Raw genomic sequence first — 23877 nt, forward strand, 5'->3', positions numbered from 1 at the left:
AGCGGTATGTTTGGACCGTGCAGCTGGGTTTTAACGGAGGATGACATAGATTGTTGGCCAACTTTTAACCACCCAAAGTCACACTTAGACTCTAAAACCCATGCCTCATAGCATCGCATTGCACATACTATAGTCCCGCAAAGGGATTAATAATGTGTCAGGATGGCCGAGCGGTCTAAGGCGCTGCGTTCAGGTCGCAGTCTCCCCTGGAGGCGTGGGTTCGAATCCCACTTCTGACAAAGTTCTGTTTTTCACCCTTTTTCTCCTTGGAGTTCAATTTCGTAACTACAAAAGAGTGATGTGAAACAAAACCAAGACTTTGTTCACTGCAATCCTACATCAAGGGTCCATATGAATGAAATGTTAATCTTATGAAAGCATTAACGAGAGAATATTAAAATGAATATTACCTAGTACCTAGCAACAGTCGTGGAAGAACATCAAAAACGGTACGAGCTCTGTCAGAAGTGGGATTCGAACCCACGCCTCCAGGGGAGACTGCGACCTGAACGCAGCGCCTTAGACCGCTCGGCCATCCTGACAGTTCCGCTAAAGAACTGGCGGCCCAACCTCTTTAGATTGTTCGTACCGTACGCATGCGTATTAAGTACCTTATGACTCTGCCTTTTCCGCCCTGTGTCTGGCGATGTTAGATATACGCGCCTGCTCTAAGGGGCGGGGCAAGAGGGACGAGGGAAGACAAAACGCTGCTCCCGGGCTGCGGCAGAGGGCGCGCGAGCGCGAGGCGTACGCTAGGATCTGAAAGGTCGGGAGGCAAGGACTGCCTCTTTTTTAACTTGAGCGCATTCGTGCCGCTGGCATGCACTAATTCTTCATGCATGCAATTTGCTATTCATGTCAGCTTTGATTTCTGAATATTTGCAATACCTTTGCATTTCCGCATGTATGCCCTGTGTATTTTCTGCATGTTGTAGTTAAACCCCTGTAACTGCACTGATTTACAGATGTCGTTGTGGCGCCCAAAACAGGTGAAGCTTGGATATAGCAGTTTCCAGGCACGCAAACCGCCCTCTCCTTCCTCAAAATCACAACTTCATATTTGTATGTGTGTTCAGCTCATTTGCTCGCTCACTGGGTTAGACCGAGCCCTGCGGCTGCATACCCAGATTAGCTCATTCCTGCCTGTGTCCCCAATGCCCAAATTGTGCCTGGCACCTAGTAGGTGCACTGGGACGACTCATGGATTAATTTCTCCCTCGCTTCCTCTTTTCTGCATTCCGTCAGTTGGTGACTCATCTCCCTTCTGGCCCCCGCAGCACCTTCCTCCCTTGCCTTCCGCCTCTTCCTTCCCTTACCCCAGACTCACCCACACACCAGCTATATCCAGGGACCAAGATTTCAGGACCTCGAGGGCGAGGGCGGCATCCTTCTCCACCAGGAGGCATAAGGTCACCCCTCCACCTCCCCCAACCCCCCACCCCCGCCTTCCTAGGTTCTCATCTGCGTGGGCCCTAACCCCGCCCGACCCTCAACCTCCAGGGCCTGAAGATGCCACTCCAAAAGGAAGGCGTGCAGGATGAGGGCCACAGGAGGCTGGCCCACACTGCCTTGCTGTGTGACAACAGCAGATGCTACCCCTCTTTGTACAGAGAGGCGTGAACAGAGGGTCTCAGAGGACTTTCCTGACCCAGTCTGGGGTCTTGCCCAGAAAATGTGGGCTAAGGAGTCACATTAACCCCTTAGGGCCTTCGGTCTTGCCTGAGATGGTATCACAGAGGGGCCTCAGCCTGGAGAACAACCCCTCCAAGCCCCAGGGCAAGCCCCCTTTGGATGTCCAGGGTTTGGGATTCAGCCCCTTTGGGTGGGCAGAGGTCCTGGTTATTTGAGAGAGAATGAAACCCTCCCTTTTCCTGTCCCAACGGTTCCCTCCTGTTGATGGAATTTATTCCTTTAGGCTTCACACAGAGCACTTGTGTGTCATCTAAAATACAAATTGCCCGGGACACTGGAAAGGGCATCAACAAGCATTCTTGAACACTTACATTGTACCAGTCTTCTAGATGCTGGGAGCAAAACAGGATTTCTGCCCTCAACGTACGTTCTAACCTGGAGAGAAGGGGGAAATAGGAAGCAGGTGAGTCAGTCAGTTCAGGGGTGGGGAAGCAGATGGGTCAGGAAAGCTGGAAACCAGCCAGGCAGATAACCCGGCATCCTACCTGGCGCACCTTCAGGCTATCTGATGTTAGAGCAGCTTGCACTTTCCTTACTTTTATGTGCAATTAATTCTTGTCCACGGAAACTCAAGTGAATTTTGTTGGGATGGAATGCAATGGATGGAGCCAGCTGGTGGTACGGTGATTAAGGCGGCTGAATCCCACATGGCTGACCACATAGCTCAAGTCCCAGACCCTCTAGCTTGAAAAACGTGCTGTGCACATGTGCATGCACACCCAATATCCTGAGAGAAGCATAGAGGAGAAGGGAGTGTGGTGTGGCCCTTACCCCTGTGTGTGTGTGTGTGGGGGGGTGCTTTCTCACTTTTCCTCCATTCTCAAGATCTTGTGTACATTCGCACTTGTGCCTGACATGTTTTTCCAGCAACTGAGTCCAGGCCTCAAACTATGCAGTCTGCTATGTGAGATCCAGCCACCCTAACCTCCATGCCATCTGCTGCCCAGCTCCTCACCCCAACATATTATTTTTTTTATCAGTGAATGGGGCCAGATGGTAGCGCCTCAAGACAACACTTTGCAAGGCTCAGCGAAATGGCAAGGTTCTGGGTTCATGTCTGAAGACCTCCTGAGTACACTGGGCATGCATGTGCCCAAGGTTCAGAGCTGGCTGAGTCTGGGAATAGCTCACAGCATCAAGATCCTGCCGTGGGGATTTAGGGAGCAGGTGGCATAGTGAGTAAGGTGCTAGACTCCCACATGGCCGAACAAATGGAGGAAAAGGGATTGCGGCATGGCTATCCCCTACTTACCTTCTTACTGTCTCTTTCTCTTTTCCCAGGGAGCATACACAGTCTATGGCAAAAATAAATAAATAAAATAAAAAACTAAAAACTAAAAAAAAAAAAAAGATCCTGTTGGGGGTGCTCTTTTTTTCTCTCTCAAAATGAATAAATTAACTTTAAAAAATTAGTGATCAAGAGTGACTCATAAATGGGGTGGTGATCAAGCTTCTCTCTGAGGAGGTGACAGCAAGTTTAACAGGAGAGACAAGTAAAATCGAGGCTGGGGTGGCTGAGTCCCAGATGGGAGGCATAGCCGGGGCAGGGGCTCTGAGCTGGAGAAGAATGTGGTTGATCATAGGCGGCAAGGCCAGTGGGGCAGGGGTACAGTTGGGAGGAGGCTCAGGTCGGTCACCCAAGGCTAGGGTGCCAGGTTTGGATTTATTATTTTCTCCATTGTGTGATGGAGTCACTAGAGTGCTTTTTTGTTTTTGTTTTTAGTTTGTTATAGAGAGACAGAAAGTAAGAAATCATCCACAAGGGGATAGCCACAATACCTTCTCCATCCTCCTCTCAGGATTTGGGGTACACACACACGTGCACCCTACATGTTTTCAAATCTCCAGTTCAGGGAATCAAACCATGCAGTCAGCCATGTGGAACCCTACTGCCTTAACCACCATGCTACCTGCTGGCCCCTGTCACTGGAGTGTTGCAAGCAGGGGAGTGCCGTGGTCCTGATGGCCCTTCCCCTTTGGATGCTGTGTGCAGTTAGGAAGGAGGCCAAGAGAGGAAGGGGAGTTTGGTGAGAAGGCTGTGGAAGGGGGAGTGAGAGACATTAGTTCCCAGCACCAGGAAAGTGGAGACTGCAAAAGTGTTCATGGATCAAGATGTGTTTCAGCGGCGACACAGACCAGCTGTGCTGGGGTGCCCACGTGGGGTCAGAGCGTACAGGGATGTAACAGGACCTCACATGAGCACGGAGGAGTCGGGCTGCCAAGTGCCCACCACTTCCCAGGCAAGCGCTTCACGATCCATGCTGCTAGCCCCCTGCCCCACCCCAGACTGCAGATCGTGGAGCTAAGGCTCAGACAGGCTGGGGGACTTGTGCCTTGGAGCAGCCCTGTGCTCTCGGCCTCTGGAACCCTCTCCTCAGCCCTACAGCACCCACCATCCTGAATGTAGTCATTTTAGAGAAGAAACAGGCAGGCTGTTGCTCTCCTAACCAGGCTGGGAAAAAGTGCTTGCCCGATGGGGGTCAGTGCCAGGTCCCCACTCAGCACTGTCTGCTGGGTTTGGGTGGAGGGTCGCTGTCCTCCCCGACACCTTTCAGGGTGACAGCTTCCTGGTCCAAGCAAGTCTTTCAGGACCTCATTCCAGCCCCATTTTTGGTCTCAAGGACCAAAAAAGGAAAGGAGAGAGCCACCCCTCCCGCTGTTTGGCTCCAGTGTCTGTCCTGCTTTCTCCTCAGCAGCAGCCTGGAGACCAACAATGGGTGCTGAGTTACAGGCTATCCCGACTCCCTGCTCGGGGCACTTGTCCAGCTCAGGACACTTGCCCAGCTCAGGGCAGGAAAGTCCCCTGAGCTCAGCTTGGAAAGCCCACCAGGAGCTGGGGAAGCCCCAGTATGGCCCTTCCTGTGCTCAGCCCCATTCAGGACAGATGGGGTGGGACAGCCTAGTGGACTCCTCACAGCCCAGGGGCCTGAGAGGGGGAATCTTTTTTTTCCCCTTAATTCAAGCCTCCAGGTCCAGGACTCTAACCATGTAGCTGGTCATGTGTGAGTTCAATGCCTTAATTACTATGCCATCTGCTAGCCCCAAAGGGGGGGAGGGAGTAATCTTTTTTTCTTATTGTTTTGTTAAAAATAATTACTTATTTAATTTTATTACGATTTGTCCTTAATTTACTATAGAGCATGTGTGCTCACCAGAGAGAGAAGGAAAGGGAGAACCAAGCCACCAGGTCTGTAACTCAAACCACAGTCAACCACGTGGGAATCCAGTACCTTGACCCCTACACCAAAGAGGGAGAACCTTATGTTTCTGTGACCACGGCCCACTCCTGCCTGGGAAAAGCGTGGCAGGGAGAGATTTTTTTTTCTTTTTAAAGTTTTCTTTTTCTCATGATAGAAAGAGAGACAAGTACTCTCAAGGGGGTCTCATGCTACGATCCTCCCTTCCCAGCCAGCATTATGGGTGTGCTTGCCCAGCATGTAAGGCCAACCAGGGAACCGAACCTGCGATCTTCCAAACAGACCCAGCTTCCCTCAAGCAATGCATCACCACGACACCGAGCTGGCCTGGGATGCTGGGTTTTAGTGAAAGCCTCCTTTACATCCATCATTTCACTTCATGTTGATGACAGCACCTCCACCAGGTTATCATTACCCTGATCTTACAGGTGAGGGGAGTGAAACTCAGAGAAGGCAAGTAATTTACCTGGAGTCGCACAACTGAGAAACATTGGGTCGTCGGGTAAGTCAGGATGTATTTTTGCTTAGAAAAACAGACAAAATATATCATGACTTTCCCATCGACCTAAAAGAACCCAATTCATCTGACTCAAAACCCCTTCTTGAGAACTACCCTGCCTAGCACGTGCTGTGTGCCTTTTTTGGGGAAGAAGGGATGGCTATTCCATGAACTTCACACACACTTTCTTTACATTGTTTTCTTTAAAAATAAAATAGCATGCAGACTGCCAATTCCAGTGGCAAGGTTGGACTTGGACCGGGAGGTGCTATTTTTAGTACTGTTTTTACGGATGGAGACTTGAAGGAAAGGGTAGGATTTCCCAGCAACACCATCCAAGTAGCACGGCCACGCTTTTGTGGTTCAGGCTCAGGTTTCCTTGGCTGAGGGAGAAGGACTGAGCCATCAGGCACCAGGAGGGAGCCCAGCCAAGACTCTGACTGGGACATCTTGGCCACTGAGGGGTGAAGCCTAGCCAGTCCCAGGGGCCAGGGAGAGTCTAGGTTGGCATGGAAGAGGCCAGAGTCGAGCTTCATGAGAGGCGGAGAATGCTCAGTCTCTCGCGCTGCAGCCGAAGCCCCCCAGGTCCTCGCAGGCATGGAGAGAGTAGGGGGCTGGTGTCTCTGCGGCGGGATCACGTACACAGTAAGCATTTCAGCCCGACCAGAATGACCAGACTACAGGTCAGAAGCTCACTTCCAAGTTCTCTGGACTGCTGACCATGCCCCAGAGCCTTTGGTCACCCTAGAAAGAGTCCCGGGAGTGACCAAGATTGCTACTTACCACTCTGATGATTCCAGGGTGCAGGCCCAATTTTATTAGGTCGTCAGGAAAGTCCTGACATATTTTTCTGTTTTTCTATGCCTCATGACTTTCCCAACAACCCAATAATTTGAGGCAGTATGGCTGAGTGCATAAGTACATGGACTCCGGAACCATCTGAGTTCAGATCCTGCTTCTGCCACTTGCTAGCTCTGTGACCTGGGGAGAGTTATTTAACTTCCTGGTTCCTCAGTCTCCCCATCTGTAAAATGGGTTTAGTACTATTGAATACAATCTGCCTTAAATGATTGTGAGGAGATCAAATGAGTTCATAAATGTTGAACATGTAGAGTGCCTGGAATGCAAATGCAAAGCCCAGAAAATAGAACAAGGCCACATTGCTTCCCACCTGGTAAATATAGTGGGGCAAGTTCTCACCTGCCAATCTGACTTTGCAGAGAGCTCTCTAGAATGTCATGCCCCAAAGCAGAGCAGCCTGGCCGTCTAACCTGAACCAGCCTCGACCACCTCTTCTACCTTGTCCTCTTGCCGCCATCTTTCTGCTTCTCCCATTCACAAAACATGTTCCTTACTCAGGCCCCTTGCTCTTGCTGTTTCCTCTATCTAGAGCCATCTTCCTCCAGATCGTGAGGGGCTGGTGGTTCCTTTCATCATTCCTGAGTCAGCATGAGTGTCTCTTCTCAGCATCTGGGATGATGTGCCCCCCACCCCCTCTCACGTTCTGCCTGGTCTCCCTGCTGCAGCTGCTGCACTGCACCCCTTTGCTGGCTCCTTTATTGATGATATTTCTCTCCCACTCAGCTCTGAGCTCTATGACAGCGGGGACCTTGGCCATCCTGTTTGCCATGATATCCCCAGTGGCAAGTGCAGAGTCTGTCACTTAGCAGGAGTGTGGTAAATACGGACAAATGGATGGCTGGACCTTTCCTGCCTGTGTGTGGAGCTGCTCAGACTTTCAACGTTTCCTCCGGAAATCCTTTTATCCTCAAATAGCTCCCAACTTCCCTCTCAATGTTTGATAAGCATCACGCTTTCTGTATCTTTCAGGCCTGCTTCTTTAGTGTCCTCTATGGCCGCTAAGATCCAGATTCTATTAATAGAAAATCCACCCATGTCTTTGTTACTGGGGACCTCAAAAGAGAATGTGCCAGCAGGGGCACAGGTGGGGTTTGCCTAGGGGCCTGGACGGGCCTCAGATGTACTCCCTAAGTTCCAGCAGGTCATCACTGGAAAGTACGAGTCAGGTACACTGTGTCCGAGCCAGAGACACACAGGGGAGCAATGTCCTCCAGATGCACTGCTTTTGCATTTGAAAGAAATGCAAAGCCATGAAAGAAAAAAGCCATAAAAATTACTTTTCATTCCAAAAAAAGAGCATTACTGACACCTCCTTTGTTCTCCAAAGGTTTCTGCAGAAATATAGAGCACATCTTGGCTTCTCAAGCTCTCCAACCACGTGGGACTGTCTGACGCCATGTTTTCTCAGTTGAGGTGGTCTGCAGAGGTTCCCAGTTGCTGAAGGAGCTCAACGCCATCTCCTGGCACTCAGCCCCTACTGGATGGTCCCTTCCAGCCTGGATCAGCTTCTCCAATGTACCAGAACCCCCAGCATGGCATGTGCTCACGTGAGTGTGTATGCATGCTCATGTATGTGTGTGTATGTGTGTGTATGTGCATGTGCATGTGCATGCATGTGTGTGATTGGCAAGCCACATATGGTTTCACCAGACCCCATACCCACAGGGGCTCTTCATTCACCACTGACCTCACTGCCTGGTACCTTGTGGGCACTCTGAAAATATGAACCAATCTGAACTGGCTTGAACTGGTCTGAACCAGGCTGAACTGGTTTGAACCAGTCAAAACCAATATGAATCAGTCTGAACTGGCCAGAATCAGTCTGAACCATGGTTTGAGCCAGTCAGAACTGCTTAGAACTGGCCTCAACTGGCTTGAGCTGGCAAGAACCGGTCTGAGCCAGTCAGAACCAGCCAGGACTGGTCTGGACCAGTCTGAACTGGTCAGAACCAGTTTGAACCAGTCTGAGCCAGTCTGAACCAGCCAGAACTGGTCTGATCCAGACAAAACATGTCCAAGCCAGCCAGAATCGGTTTCAACCAGTCCAAACTGGCCAGAACCAGTCTGAACAGGTTGAAACTGGACAGAACTGGTTTGAACTGGTCTGAACTGGCCAGACACGGTCTGAAACAGTCTGAAAAGCCCAGAACCGGTCTGAACCAGTCTGAACTGGTCAGAACTGGTTTGAGCCAACTAGAACTGGTTTGAACTGGCCAGAAACAATCTGAACCAGCCAGAACTGATCTGAACCAGTCAGAACTGGTCTGAGCCAACTAGAACCGGTCTGAACCAGCCAAAACTGGTTCAAACCAGCCAGAACTGGTCCAAACTGGTCTGAACCAATTTGAACCAGCCCAAACTGGTTTGAACCAGCCAGAACCAATTTGAACTAGCCAAATCTGGTTTAAACCGGTCTGAACTGATTGGAACCGACCAGAAACTGGTTTGAATCAGTCTGAATTGGCTTGAACCAGCCAAAATAGGTTTGAACTGCTCTGAACTGACCAGAATCGGTTTGAGCCAGTTTGAACCAACCATTCCATTTTATTTATTATTATTATTATTATTATTATGCTTTTAATTTCACTATTGGGCATGTGAGCTCACCAGAGAGATAGAGAATGAGAAAGTAAGCCTCCAGGTCTGAGACTGGAACCATGGTCAGCCATGTGGAAGTTCACTGCCTTAACAACCATATCACCTACTGGCTCTGGATGCATTTATTAATTGAGTATATGAATTAATAAATTCTCAAGTCAGATATTTACAGCACTCAACTTAGGACCTCTGTCCCTGTGGTCTAGTCCCAGAGATGATATTTTAAGGAAGTCCCTTCTCCCCTATTTAACCTGAATATGAAAGACAGGAACTTTTTCCGCTTGGTCTGCACTCAGTCGCTGGATTGAGCACCCATGCTGTGTCATCCTTGGGGACCCCAAGTGGGGCAGGAACACATATGTCTGTGAAGTTTCCCTGTGTCCTGGGTGTGCAAAAGAGCCACATTTGCAGGTGAGCCAAAGGGAGCCAACAGAATGTACAGGTTCCCATCCTCCAAGAACTGCTAGGGGAAACTGAGGCCAGAGATCAGAGACATTCTGAGAAGATAACCAACTGGAATGTGAAAGTCACCATAGCCTGGAGTGAGGAGGGACCGGGGCCCAGGGACCCTTGAAGGCATCTGTGTGCACAGGCCTCCAGTTGAGGGGAACTGCTTGGTCTTAAATGGAACCTCTTTGAGGTATTGGGGCCAAGCGGGTGGGAGCGGCACAGGTCGTAACCTCAGTATCCTGCCACCTCCGAATCTTGGGCATAAGGCGAAGAGCAGAGAGGCAGGGGAGCCGGGTTTGGCTGGGGGCCAAGTGGCATCTGGCCAGCACAACAGCTCACCTGGAAGTGCATGACAGCAGCTGAAGTCCTGGCAGGCAAAAGAGGGCAGAAGTTCTATGGTGACGGCCTGGCCATGAAGGGGGGCTGGTGGGCAGAGGGCATGTGCCAGCATCTATCTCAGTGAGTGTGAAGAAGTGTTTATGTCTCCACAAGTGAGACCATGCATGTCTGTGTTTCTGCACACTGCACGTGTGTCTGTTTGCATGAGAGTGTCTGTTGATACAGAGATGGATGTGTGTCTGTGGGGTGAGGTTCCCTGCTAGGTGAATATGTGAATGTGAAGGGTGCATTTTCATGCAGCTGGGTTGATTACATGTGCATGTGTGTGTACGTGTGTGTGTGTGTGTGTGTGTATCTGTGTGTGGTGGAGGGTCATGATAAGGGCTTGGGCAAAGAAGCAGTACATGCTTTGGCCAGAGCTGTTCAGAGTTTGGTAAACTCATGGAGGCAGAAGAGCCATATTCAAACCCCAACGTTGCCTCTTCCAACTGTATGGCCTCAGTAGTCTCTCCTCCTCTGCTCGGCTTCTCAACTTAAAATGGGCATCATTATCATTACCATTTCTGCCTCCCAGTACTCACCTTCAGACAACTCTCAGAGGGCACCAAGAACCTGGTGACTCTGTTTGCTTTGGGGAGAGGGAACGAGAGGAGGTTCCTACTCTTCTATGCCCTTGAAATTTACCATGAGTGTGGGTGCCTTTGCACAGTAAAAAAGAAGTTCAAAAAAGGCATCTGTGCTCTGGAGACCCTCTCCACTTTCTTCAGCCCTTCCGGGGAGATGCTGTGCTCCTGGGGACAGAGGGCCACGGTGGCCACAGTCAGGGTGTGAAGTTCTTTGCTGAGAGACAGGATCTGGGGTGGCCTCCTCTGCCCAGGAGCCAGCTGAGGATGTCACTCCTGACTTAAGAGACCACAGGGATTCTGAGTCCAGAAGGCCCCCCACATGACGGCTGGACAAGGAAAAGGGGCCCAGCCCCGGGTCCTAGTTGGCAGAGACAGGACAAACCAGCTGCAGCAATGAACGACCCCTCCCAGGCATAAGGGCGAAATTATCTATAAATGGTAAGTGTGCTTTCACCAGGCTACTTTCTTTTCTCTTTTTTAACGACTCCCCATTTCCCCACACTGAATCACAAAAAGCTATCAGGGATTACGTCTGAGAGGAAGGTGGAAGCATTTCCTTTTCAGATCGTCATAATAAGGTTTGTGTTTTCCAAACTTATATGTCTTTTTTCTCTCTTTCTGCCCCCACTTCCTCTTCCTCCTGGCATCAGGGGTTATCTAGCCAGAGATCCTGCTTTCTTCTTTGAACCTCATTGTATTAAAAGGAAACTGAAACCGCAGTCAATGTTATGTAATTCCTAAAGAAAATATGAGATTTCAATACTTTATTTTTTACATCATATACACAGTTTTATTATTATTATTATTATTAGAAGTATGTTTACATAATCAACTTACAAAAGCCCCAAAAGAATAAACAGTGAATAATTTTCCTCCCACCCTGCCCCAGTTTCCCTCCCGGAGGCAACCCCTGTGATCCAGTCTTTTGCTGCATATCCACACTAGTAGGTGCAGGCAGCCTTCCACCTCCCCTCCCCAAACTGCCATCTTCTCTGCACCCAGTTCTGTTCCCTTCCGCTCTGTTTAGCAATACATCTTGGTGGTTTGCAAGAGTACACAAGCGCCTACGGAATCCAGTCATTTTACAGAAGAAAAAACTGAGGCCAAGAGTCTGGAACCAGTCTTGCCTCACAGTTCAGGGCTCATTTTTCTAATTCTGGCATGAAATCAGTGGGGATAAAATTCCCTGTCCAGACACATTATTTTTTCTATAGGACTGTGTGCTCACCAGAGACAGAGACAGGTGTAGTTTGACACATAGGATTCAGCCACCCTAACCACCATACCACCTGGCTGGTCACAGACACATTCTTTTTATTTATTATCTATCTATCTATCTATCTATCTATCTATCTATTTATTTATTTATTTTTAGAGAGTTTTTTTACTGTAGGGTGTGTGTGTTTGCTGGAGAGACAGAGAGATAGAGAGAGAAAGTGAGAAATCACTGCCTCCCTCTCCCCTGGGGGGGATGACCACGCTGCAATCCCTTCTCCTCCATTCTCTTCTTGATATTTTGGACATTCACACACACACACACAAACACACACACGCCCACACCCAGATTGAATTTCAAGTTGCTGGGTCTAGGACTTGAACCATGGTCAGCTATGTGGGAGTCCAGTGTCTTAATCACTGTGCCACCTGCTGGCTCCAACACATTCTTTTTAAAGAGCTCATTCACTGAATGAAATGGAGCTTAGACTGAGCCAGCAGGTGACATGTTGGTTAAGGTGGCTGCAACCCACATGATCAATTGCATGGTTTGAGTCCTGGACCCATGGTTTGAAAATCACACTGGGCACACGTGCATGCATGCCCAAAATCTCTAGCAGAGAATGGGAAAGTAGGGATTAGGGCATCTCTTCTGGGGAGTGATTTTTCATTTTCCCTCTCTCTCTGTCTCTGGCAAGCACATACGCCCTAAAAAACTAAAAAAAAAAAAAAAAACAGAGCTCAGATGAAGATTTATTTGTTTGTTTGTCTGTTTAGGTGCCTTGGCTTTTTGGAAGGAGGAGAGGAAGTCAGAACTTGAATACACACTGGAAAACAGCACCCCCTTCCTGGGGGTGTCTCTGGAAGCCAGAGCCCCACCCCTCACAGACAGCTGCCTTCCAGCCCAAGTGGGGGTCAGGCCTGTTGAGACCCTTCCAGAACTGTCCAACAACCATGTAGGGTTGGTGAGTCACCTCCTCTCTCTGGCTTCCACCAGCTGGACTGCACTGTTCCCTCTCCTGGGTCCCCACAATCGTGATTTACAACCCCACCCCACTTCCTCCTCTCACCCTTAAATCATCTTTAATGAACTGAGCATGTAACAATGTTCCAGGGCTGTGCCAGGCACTCCTTACATGTCCAAGTCTCAAAACAGTACTGAGAGGTAGGGAGAAGCATGGCCCGTTTGTACAGAAAAGGATACTGAGGCTTAGAGGTAAAAGACGCTCCCTTAGGTCACACAGCTAGTTGGTGTCGGGGGCAGAAATCCCACCAGGCCAGTTCTGCTGACTGCAGAGTCCCTACGTGATCCACTGCTCCCTTGGGCCTTCATGTCACAGTGTGAACTTAGACACTCTCATCCCCCCAGACAAAAAAATTGGGCCAGAGAGGGGAAGCAGGTTGCCCAAAGACATAGCTACTGGGGCTGAGTGGAAAGTGGAATTTTCCTTAGGCTTTTTAGATATTGGGTCGTTGGGAAAGTCATGACATATTTTCTATGTTTTCATATGCCAAAATATGTCATGACTTTGCCAACAACCCAATATTTATCATACACTGGATGCTTGGGACATGGAAGTGAATACTCTGCTGTTTGTCCCCCAAAAAGCAGGTTTTGTTTGCTTGATTTTTTTTCCAGTTTATTTATTTATTCTGAGAGAGAAAAACAGAGAATCCCAACAGGGCCCTGGGACAGCCCCAATCAGCCTCAGATCATGGGTCTGCGTGCCCTGCACACTCAGGCAGGTCTCTGGATGGGAACCTGGGACCTCCCCATATGAGTCAGCCCTGGAGACATTCCTTCTCCCAATGGCCACTGTCCTGCCCCTCAGGAGACCATGGTGTGAGCCGAGCGTTGACCATTGCCTGGCTTAGGCACCTATCTCTCCCAGGTGTGAGCAGTAGGGACATGCCAAGCACTGGGAAGCCTGTTTGTATGTTCTTCATCGCTACCCATGAGGAAAGGCTCAACCCGTCCCTTAGTACAGAAGAGGGAACTGAGGCTTCGAGAAGACAAGGAGCAGCAGCCCTGGGGCTGAGCTCCAGTCCTGTTGTCTTCCTTTCCCACTGCTCTGCCCACCTGGCGTGGGAAGTGCGTGTGTGCACCATGATGGAGTATGGGTACCAGCTATTACTGCCCATGGGGTATTGTTACTGGCTGATTCTCCTCCTCAAGCCTGGGCAAAAGAAGCAGAGATTTAGACAGAAGCCCCATGGTCTTTCCTGGCCCTTCATCACTCAAAACAGAGCAGCCAACTCCCTCCCAGACAGGAAGGTGACTCAGATATTCCTCCAGACAATCAAAGTCCAGCGTGGGATCTGGAAAGTTCTGCTGGCCCAACCCACAGCTCCCTCATTTTATCTCCACAGAGCAGTCTGTGGAGGGGAGGTCCCTAGGTGATGTCCCTGGCAGGGGAAGATGGGGCTTTCGGCAGCTGAGAAACAACCAGAGGGCCCTTCGTGTTGGGAAACTGAGGCCAAAGAGGGGCAATAATTTACTCAGAATTCTGCAGGAAGTCAGAGGTTGTGGCAAGTCCCATCTGGAACGTGGAACAGCAATTGGCCAGGGCTGCTGTGTGCTCAAGGCTGAGGTCACCACAAGAGACAAGGCCAGGGACTGCCTGGAAAAGCCCACAGCCCCGTGGGGTGCAAGGGCATGACTGGCAAAGACAGCATAGTGTGTCTATTCTGTACTGGAGAGAAGTGGCATCCAGTGGCCCAGAGGAGGAGGCCATGGAATTCTGTCTGGTTGTGTGTGTGTTGGGGACAAGTCAGGAAAGGCACTCAGATATACATTTGCCAAGGGAGGAAGGGCATTCACGTAGGAGGATCTAAGGCTAAGAGGCTAGGCCTGTGCCCAGGGACTGAGAAGGAGTGGAATGTCCAAGATGAGAGGACAGATCTTGGTCTCAGACTACTTAGGTTTGAATCCTGTCTTTTGCTTACAGCAATGGGCATTGGCCAGCATCCTAGCTTCTTGGTACCTCAGTTTCCTTCTCTGTAAAATGGAGAGAACGCTAGCCCTGAAGCCTAATTAGGGAGCCAGCTCCTACTCCCACATGGCTGACTGTTTAAATCCTGGCCCCAACAGCTTCGAGAACACACAGGCATGTATGAATGTGTTCCAAATCTTGCAGGATGAAGAAATGGGAGAGAAGGGATGCAACATGACCATGGCTCACTGGGGAGTGCTTTCTCCCCCTCCCTCTCCCTCTCTGTCTGTCTCTCACTGATGAGCCCATGTGCACTCTGGAAGTTAAAAAAATATTGTTTTAAAATAATTACTTAGTTAATTTTATTTAGTCTTCTTCAATTTGACAAGAGAAAGGGAGAGGAGAGTTAGAAAGCAAGCCACAATATTCAGGACTTGAACCATGATCAGCCATACGGGAGTCCAGCAGTCCAGCACCTTAACCACTATGCTACCTGCCAGCAACCCCTCCCCTCTAACTTTGTTTTTTAATGGCGAGAAAACTAGTACACACCTCAAAAGATTTTTGTGAGGATTAACTAAATTAATTCACATAAAAGGCTTAAAGAAAAGTGGGCACACAGCTATTATCTGCTTTCATGAACACTGGAATTAGGTTCCAAGAGAACATCAGTGGGGTCCAGAACTAGCTCTGCTCTTGGCTCCATCTTGCTATTTAGGGGCTCTAAGAAAACCTCCCCCCGCCACCTCGTTCTCATTTATTGAAGACCCCTGAAAGGTGGTGTGAGAAGGGGAAGATTCTGGGAAAAAAGGTCAGTGGAGCTTTAAGAAAACCCAGCAGCAGGCCTGGGCTCCACCCCTAGAGGTTAAAATGAGAAGAGGTGACTGACATGCATGGTACTCATGCTGGAAAAAGAAATGTTGTACATTATAAAGACATATGTGATTAAATGTAAATACATTAAAAAAAAAAAAAGATGAGAGAGGCTTGTCTAGGAAGGTAGAAGTACACGAAGGAGAGGGCCCTAGACAAAGCAGAGATGCCCCTACCCCCCCACCCCACCCCCTACCCCGTCCCTCTTATCTAAGTGCTTCAGAGGGATAAGTCAGAGGAAGAGCAAGGTCATGTATTTACGGCCATGCTTAACACAGAAAGAATTTGCCCGGGCCTCCCAAACAGAGACACAGAGCACTCAGAAACAACCGGGGTGGGAAATAGCCAGGGAGGGCAAAGGGGAAGGGGGTTGCCTGGAGCAGCTTGGTCCTCTACCCTGGCTAGGGGTCACCTATCCCTCAGAAGCAGGGAGCTGCCTCCTCCACCTTTGTGATTCAGCTTCACTCTGCATCTTTCCTGTGGCTTCTGCTGCTGCTGTCTCCCCAGGCCAGCCATGTTGCCCACTTTCTCCCATCCTTCAGTGCGCTAGGCTCCTGGTTACTGCTTTCCCTGAGGGGCTCTTGGCTTCTCTGTCATTCTCTTCTCTGTCTCAGAAGCATAGGGAGCAGGAGTGAAGAAGAGGTGCTGCCATTCCCAACACATTCTCAAAGAGAAGGTCCTTCCCAGCAATTGTCTTGACAACTGAGTAGATTTAATGCCTACTTTATTTATTCATTACAAAATAAATAAATATATACTAGATTTACTTCTGAATCAACATTGTGTGTTTGGTATAACTGCAAAAATAAGGCTCCCTCTGTCTTCTGACCCCAGCTACTGTCCTCAGAGAGAATTTCTCTTGCCAGTTTTCATCAACAGTATTTTTTATGGTGATTTATGGATTTGAAGGTTTTTGAGACGCTAATGAAAAGTACCTAGAGGAAACTGTAGGAAAGTGAGACCATGAGATGCCTAGGAAACAAAGTTGGAGAGAAGTCTTTTTTCTGGTATCTTCCTTTTTAAACAGTGGAGAAAGCAACTGGTTGTGATTATGCTCAGTGGGCCTGCAAGTCTGATGAGACAGATTATCCCTCCATTACAGAGTAAAACTATTGACTGAGTTCTCAAATCTGCCCATTTACGCTGATCACTGGCAGGTCTGGGGTGACTACCATTAGCTCTGGATCTAAGCCTTAGGCCAATCAGTTGTGGCCTTGGTGACGGGTGACTAGTTTCACGAATATCCTTCCAGAAAGATTCTAAACATATACGTACATGTCTCAGTCCCCCTTTTTCCTACATATATGATAGTATGCAAGACACTGGATACACTGTTCTATAGGTTCCCGAAAGTGACTTGGACTACTCTCATCTCTTCTCATTAACATTATACTAGAGATGGAGGCCAATATGATACATCAAGAAAAAGAAATAAAATGTATAAAGATTAGAAAGGAAAAAGCAAAGCTGTCATTTTTCATATGACATGATTAGATGCAGAGAAATTTTCAAAAGAATCTACAGATGAGCTATTGAAATAATTAAATAAATAAAGGAATATGCCATGACCATGGATTGGAAAACTCAACATTGTAATAAAGTCTTTTGATTTCTTCAGAGTGGGCTATAGATTTAATGCAATTCCAGTCAAAACCCCAGGATAATTTTTACTCTGAGAAATTCTAAAATTTATTGGAAAAAGGAAAACCTCTTTAGTAAAGGGTGCTGGAAAAACTGGATATCCACCTGCAGAGAGATGAAACTGAATTCCCATCTTTCACCATTAACAAAAGTCAACTCAAAATGGATCAAAGATCTGAACATAAGACTTAAAACTATAAAACTAATGGTGGAAAATACTGGGAGACATTGGGGTAGGCAAACACTTTTTAAATAAGACTCCCAAAGCACAGGGAAATGGGCAAGTGGGACTATATTAGACTAAGAAGTTTCTATACAGCAAAGGACATGGTAATTAGTGTAAATCGACAACACTCAGAATGGAAGAATATTTTTGTAAAATATGCTTCAGACAAGGGACTGATAACCAGAATACACAGGGAACTCAAGTGGCTTACGAAAAAATAAAATTATTAACCCAATTAAAAGGTGAGAGAATGAGCTGAACAAAAATCTCTCTAAGGAAGACATACAAACAGCCAAAGAGCATAGAGGAAATGCTCAACATTCCTCATCATAAGGGAGATGCAGATAAAAACCACGGTGAGACACCACCTAACCCCTGTCAGAATGGTGAAGATTAAAAATACAAAAAGTGGTAAGTGTTGGTGGAGATGTGGTGAAAAAGGCACTCTCCTGCACTGTTGGTGGGAATGTAAACTGATTCAGCCACTGTGGAAAACAATATGGAGTTTCCTCAAAGATCTAGAAATAAAACTGCCATTTGATCCAGCAATCCCACTTGTGGGTATCTACCCAAAGGACAGGGGAAATATCATTTGGAAAAGTGCTTGCACATCAATGTTTATTGCAGCATTATTCGTGGTTGCTAAGACATGGAACCAACCCAAATGTCCACAAACAGATGAATGGATGGAAAAGGTGTGGAACATATACTCTATGGAATACTACTCAGTCATAAGAAATAACGAGACCCTGGCATTTGATAGAAAGTGGTCAAATATGGATGATCTATTGCTGAGGAAAGCAAGCCAGGATATAAAAGAAAGATATTGTATGTATCCACTTAGTATATACCAACTATCCGCACTTTATGGTAGAGATTGAAATATTGGAGGGCATGAAAGCAGTGATAATAGTTACGGATGCTAAAGACAGTGTGGAACGGGTTGGGAGAAGGGACATTAGTGGGACACAGAAATGGTCTATTACCTGTTGATGATAACATGTATAGTATTCTCAGCTGGGCTGATCTGAAAAGTATTTCATGTTGGGTAAATTCTTTTTACAAGCCAAATGATATGTAGTGATTGAATGTTAAAAAAATGATAATAATAATTAGAAAAAAATGATGAAAAGCTGTTTGATGATGATGATGTGGATAGTAATGTCTTTGTCTTGACTGATGCATGGTATTCCCACTGGAAAAAAATGTAATACACTGTAAAGTTATATGTGAATCAATGTAATATAAAAAAAATTACATAATAATAAATTTTAAAAATAAATAAATAAAATTTAAAAAGAAATTCTAAAATTTATGTGGACAGGCAAAAGACCAAGAACAGTCAAAGTAATTTTGAAGAATAAGGATGAACTCAGAGAACTTACCCCCGAGATTCAAAACTTACAATAAAGCTGCAGTGCTTGTGTTGCCGTTACATCAAGAAGTTATCCAAATGGAAAAATAGGAATATTGACCCCCTATCTCCTATCCATAAAAGCAATTTCATACTGAAGTTAATCTAAATGTGAAAGGTTAAAAACAATAAATACTAGAGAAGAAAACAGCAAAATATCTTCATAGACTCCCACATGGCTGACTGTGGTTTGAGTACAGGCAGCTTGAAATTCATGCTGGGAACACGTGTATGTATGCCTAAAATCCTAAGAGAAAAATGGAGAAGGGATTGTGGCATGACCATCCGCCCTGTGGGGTGATTTCTCTCTTTCACTCTGTCTCTCTCCATCTCTCCGGCAAGCACATGTGCCCTATAGCAAAAATCTCTAACAAACAAAAATCAATAAGAAAACAACAGACCACTAAAAAGGAAAAAAAGGACAAAAATACTTGAACTAGTATTTCACAAAGAGGTTTTCCAAATGGCCAAAACAACAAACAAACAAAACTGAAATAGTGTTTAACTTTATAACCACAGTGAGATATACCACACCCATCAGAATGACTGAAATAAAAGTGGCAGACAATGCCAAGTATCGGCAAGGAAGGAGAGCAACTAGAAATTTCATACACTACTGATGGAGATGTAAATTGGTGGAGGACCTGGGAAAATTCTTTGGCAATATCTGCCACAACAGAATATATGCATACCCTATAACCTAGAAATTCTACTTCTAGATTCAACCCAATGGAATAGCACACATATGTTTACAAAATGACATAGACAAGAATGTGCGTAGTGGCAATGTTTATAATCACTCTGAACTGGAAACTACCCAAACAGCTATCAATTTTCTTGCTTTGTTTTGAGATATTTTGCTTATTGTGGTATGTTCTTTTTATGTTGCTTTTGTTTTAGCCAGGTCTTTTTATTATTATTATCATTTAATTTATTTGCCAGAAGGCATGCCCATGAAGAAGTGACAGAGAGACAGAGAGAGAGAGGTCAGAGGGAGACAGGCTCTCCAATGGGGTGTGGTCATGTTGCAATCTCCTCCATTTCTCCAGCCCGTCAGGATTTGGAACACACACACACAAGCCTGGTGTACTCATCAAGCCACAGGGGCTGATACTTGAACTGCAGATGGCCATGTGGAATCCAGCTCTCTTAACAGGCAGGCCATGGGACTGGCCTTATTTTATTTTATTCTAAAGTGTGTAATTCTGTGATCTATAGTAAATATAATAAACATAGCTGTGCAAATATTACTACAATTCAATTTTAGACCATTCCATTATTCCAGAAAGATGTTTCATATCCATTTGCAATCACTCCCCTTTCCCATCCCCAGTCCAGTCAACTATTAATGGAATTGATATTTATTGATATGCCTTTTTTGGGCATTTCATATAAATGAAACAATCTAATATGTGGTTTCATATTATCTAGCAACTTTTGCTTATCACAATGTTTTTTAAAGTTTATCCATGTTTGGGACCAACAGTTAGCGTAATAGTTATGTTGCTGGACTCCCACGTAGTCGACCGCGGTTCGCATCCTGGACCCGGTGGCTTAAAACTCATGCCAGGCGCGTGTGCGTGGGTGCCCAAGATCCCGAGAGGAGAACGGAGAAGGGATTGCGGCATGACCATCCCCCCTGGGAGGTGATTTCTCGCTTTCTGTCTCTCTGTCTCTCTCTGTCTGTCTGGCGAGCACATGCGCCCTATAGCAAAAACCTCTCAAAAAAAAAAAGTTTATCCATGTTTTAGCATGTATTAGTACTTCATTCTTTTTATAGCTGATTAATACTCCATTGAAAGGGGTTACCACATTTTGTTTATACATTCATCAGTTGATGAACACTTTCCATTTTTCGACTATTATTAATAATGCTGCTGTGAATTTGTATACAAGCCTTTGTATGGACATGTGCTTTCATTCACATGGATAAATGTCCCTAGGGGTGCAACTGATGGATCATAAGGAAAATTTATGCTTACTCTTTTCTTCTATCTCTATTTATTTATTTGTTTATTTTTGAGAAGTTTTTGCTAAAGGGTACGTGCGCTCACCAGAAAAACAGAGACAGAGAGAAAGAAAGCGAGAAATCACCCGTGGGGGGATGGTCATGCCACAATCCCTTCTCCTTCATTCTCCTCTTGGGATCTTGGGCACGCACACACACACACACACCCGGTGTGAGTTTAAGCCCCCAGGTCTGGGACTCAAACTGCAGTTGACTACATGGGAGTCCAGCAACATAGCCATTATGCCAACTGCTGGTCCCTCAATCTTTTTTTTTTTTTAAATAGAATCATTTTATTTTATTACTATTATTTTTAATTTGACCAGAGAGAGAGAGAGAGAAAGTGAAAAAGTAAACCACCAGGTCTGGGTCACGTGGAGTCCAGCACCTTAACCACTATGCCATGTGCTGGTTCCTCTGCTTAACTTTCCCAAACTGGATGCAGTTTTACAATCCCATTATAATTTTTTGAGGGTTTTAGTTTTTCTGTATCCTTATTAACATTTATTATTATCTATCTGTTTTGATTATGTTCATTCTTGTGGTATAAGTGGCACCTCACTGTGGTTTGCATTTCCTTAATGACTAAAAATTTTTTGACATCTCTTTTTTCACTTTTTAAAACATGTGGTTTCTGGTTTACATATAATCATACATCTTTGTGGGGTATAGTATAATTTTTCAAACCATGCATACAGTATGAAATAATCAAACCAAGGATATAGACATTCATCTTCTTTGACACTGAGCTTGTGTAACCTTCACTATAATTTCCTTCCTTTTTAAGGTTGAATAATATGTTTCATGCATGCCAAATTTTCCTTATTCATTCATCTGTTGATAAACATGTGGGTTGCTTCCATCTCTTGGCTATTGTGAAAAATGCTGCAATCAACATGGATGTGCAGATATCTTTTTTTTCAGTTTTTGTTAATTTATTTTACATACTTTCACTGAACATCACCACAGCATACAAAAAGCAATTTTCCCACCAGAATACACTGTAAAGTGGCTTAATCATACATGTTATCATCAACAAATAATTTTCCATTTCTTGTTTGATATATATATATATGAAATATATATATATGAAATATATATGAAATATATATATATATATGAAATATATATATAAAAGTGGTGTGGGTGTTGTTATATATATATATATGTTTTCTCTCTCCCCCCATTTCTCATTCTCTGCCATTTTCCATCCTCCTCCCACCCTGTCTCTGGTATCTGCAGTTGCTTTTCATTCCTTTAATCCTTCCTACATTGTATTGATTCACAAAGTATCTTAATTAATCCAAATACTTTCAATAGTAAGTTCAGCTGATATATACATATCTGTGAACAAAAGTTGACTTTAGGCATGAAACTCTTAGATAGAATGAATATACTATAAAATAGCACATAGCTGGGGTTATATAGCTTACTGTGGTTACTAAATAGGTATTTTTAAAATACTTTTTTAATTTCAAGAAAGGCAGTTTTAGCGTTAATAAATCAAAATAAAAAAATATTAAGAGAACTTTGCTTAATACTTAAAGCCAGGAAACAGATTAGGATTCTGTTCAAATAGTAGGTATATGGACCTGTCCACAACTCAAGAGAAGAGAAAACTCCTTGACACTGAAAAACAAACCATAGAAAGCCAGTAATGTTTTAGTCAAAAGTCATAAAATTCTATTTCACCAGTTCAAACTTATGTACTTTATCTTCTGTTGTGGTTCGATCTGTCCATTTAAATTCTGGAAGATAACGTTCAACTCTGGACTTGTCCCTACCATTAAGCTGGCCGTTTCCAAGTTTTTGTTTACCTGAGAATGTTCTTGTCTTCTCTTCCATATGAAGGATAAACTTGCCGGATATAGTATTCTTGGTTGAAATTGTTTTTCACTCAACACTTTGAATATATTTTCCCATTCTTTTCTTGTTTGCATTGTTTCCGATGAGAAGTCCACTGTTAGCCTGGCGGGATATCCTTTGTAAGTCACTTGACATTTCTCTCTTGCCAGTCTGAGTATCTTGTCTTTGTCTCTGGTTTTGATCAGCTATATGTGTCTTAGAGAAGATGTTCTTGGGTTGATCCCATTTGGAAGTCCTTTGTATTTCTTGGGTCTGGATCTTTGAATGTCTCTCTAGATTTGGGAAGTTTTCTTTCAGGATTTCATGGAATAGATTGTCAATGTCCTTACTAGTCTCTTCACCTTCTGATATACCAGTTATCTGGATGTTTGGACGTTTAATGGTATCTAGTATTTCTCATATATTATTCTCATTTTATGGGCTATTTTCTCAGTCTTCATGGTGTATTTTACTAGTCTAGTGATTCTGTCTTCTACATCTTGAGATTCGATTTTCTGTATGATCTAGTCTGCTTTTAATACTTTCAAAGGAGGTTTTGACTTCCTGTATTATAGTCTTCATCTCCAACAGTTCCATTTTATTATTTTTTATGGTGTGTATTTCCTCTTTCAGCTCTCACAAGAACTTCCTCACCTCCTGGAACTCATCAGTTTTTTTCTTCTGGTATTCATTGTCTCTCTTCTCTTCTATCTCTGTTAGTTTTGTCACTATGAATACTCTAAATTCTTTATCCGACATTTCTATGAGTTCCACTATACTGTCTGTGGATCAAGAAGAGTTATTCTTTTCCCTTGGGGATGAGGTATATTCTTGGTTTCACATATTCTTTGTGCTCTGCGGTGATTTCTAGTCATCTGGTGGGTTATTCATTTCTTTCTAATTTCTAGAAGATCAATCTGAGCAAATAGAGGCACACATGAGGATGTGGCCTACAAACTCTTTAGCATTGCATTTTTCTCCCTTTGTGTTACAGAGGGGCTCTACCAGGGTAAATTCTCAGCAGAACATCTTCATTGCCTTATCTTCTGAAAATAAGAGATCTCAGCTCTCATGGAGGACTCAATCTCCTTCTGGCCTACCTTTTCTGTCTGCCAGGGTAAATTCTCAGTAGAACATCTTGATAGCCTTATCTCTGAAATCACTAGATCTCAGTTCTCATGGTGGATTCAGTCTTCTTTGCAGATATCTTTTTAAGATCCTGCTTTCAAGTATTTTCTGAATATATCCAAATGTGGAGATGCTAATTCTCATTTTTAATTTTTTGAGCAACCACTATTCTATTCTCCATAGTGGCTGCATCTTTTTACATTTCAATCAACAACACACAAGAGTTCCAATTTTTCTACATCCTTGCTATCATTTACTATTTTCTGTTTTGTTTGTTTAACACTAGCTATCCTAGTGGGTGTGAATTGATATCTTTATTGTGCTCTTTATTT

General features: G+C 45.1%; 2 non-coding genes and 1 pseudogene across 2 annotated transcripts; 1 reads left to right on the plus strand and 2 right to left on the minus strand.

The window, feature by feature from the left end:
• Window positions 1–23877, minus strand: part of LOC102485140 (chromobox protein homolog 3 pseudogene) — a 76520-nt pseudogene that overhangs the window by 39406 nt on the left and 13237 nt on the right.
• TRNAL-CAG (transfer RNA leucine (anticodon CAG)) lies at window positions 157–239 on the plus strand. Its single transcript has one exon. It is a non-coding gene; the product is annotated as a tRNA-Leu (tRNA).
• TRNAL-CAG (transfer RNA leucine (anticodon CAG)) lies at window positions 460–542 on the minus strand. The gene has a single exon. It is a non-coding gene; the product is annotated as a tRNA-Leu (tRNA).

Source organism: Tupaia chinensis, unplaced genomic scaffold, assembly GCF_000334495.1.
Source record: "Tupaia chinensis unplaced genomic scaffold, TupChi_1.0 Scaffold000235_1, whole genome shotgun sequence".
Lineage (NCBI taxonomy): Eukaryota > Metazoa > Chordata > Mammalia > Scandentia > Tupaiidae > Tupaia > Tupaia belangeri.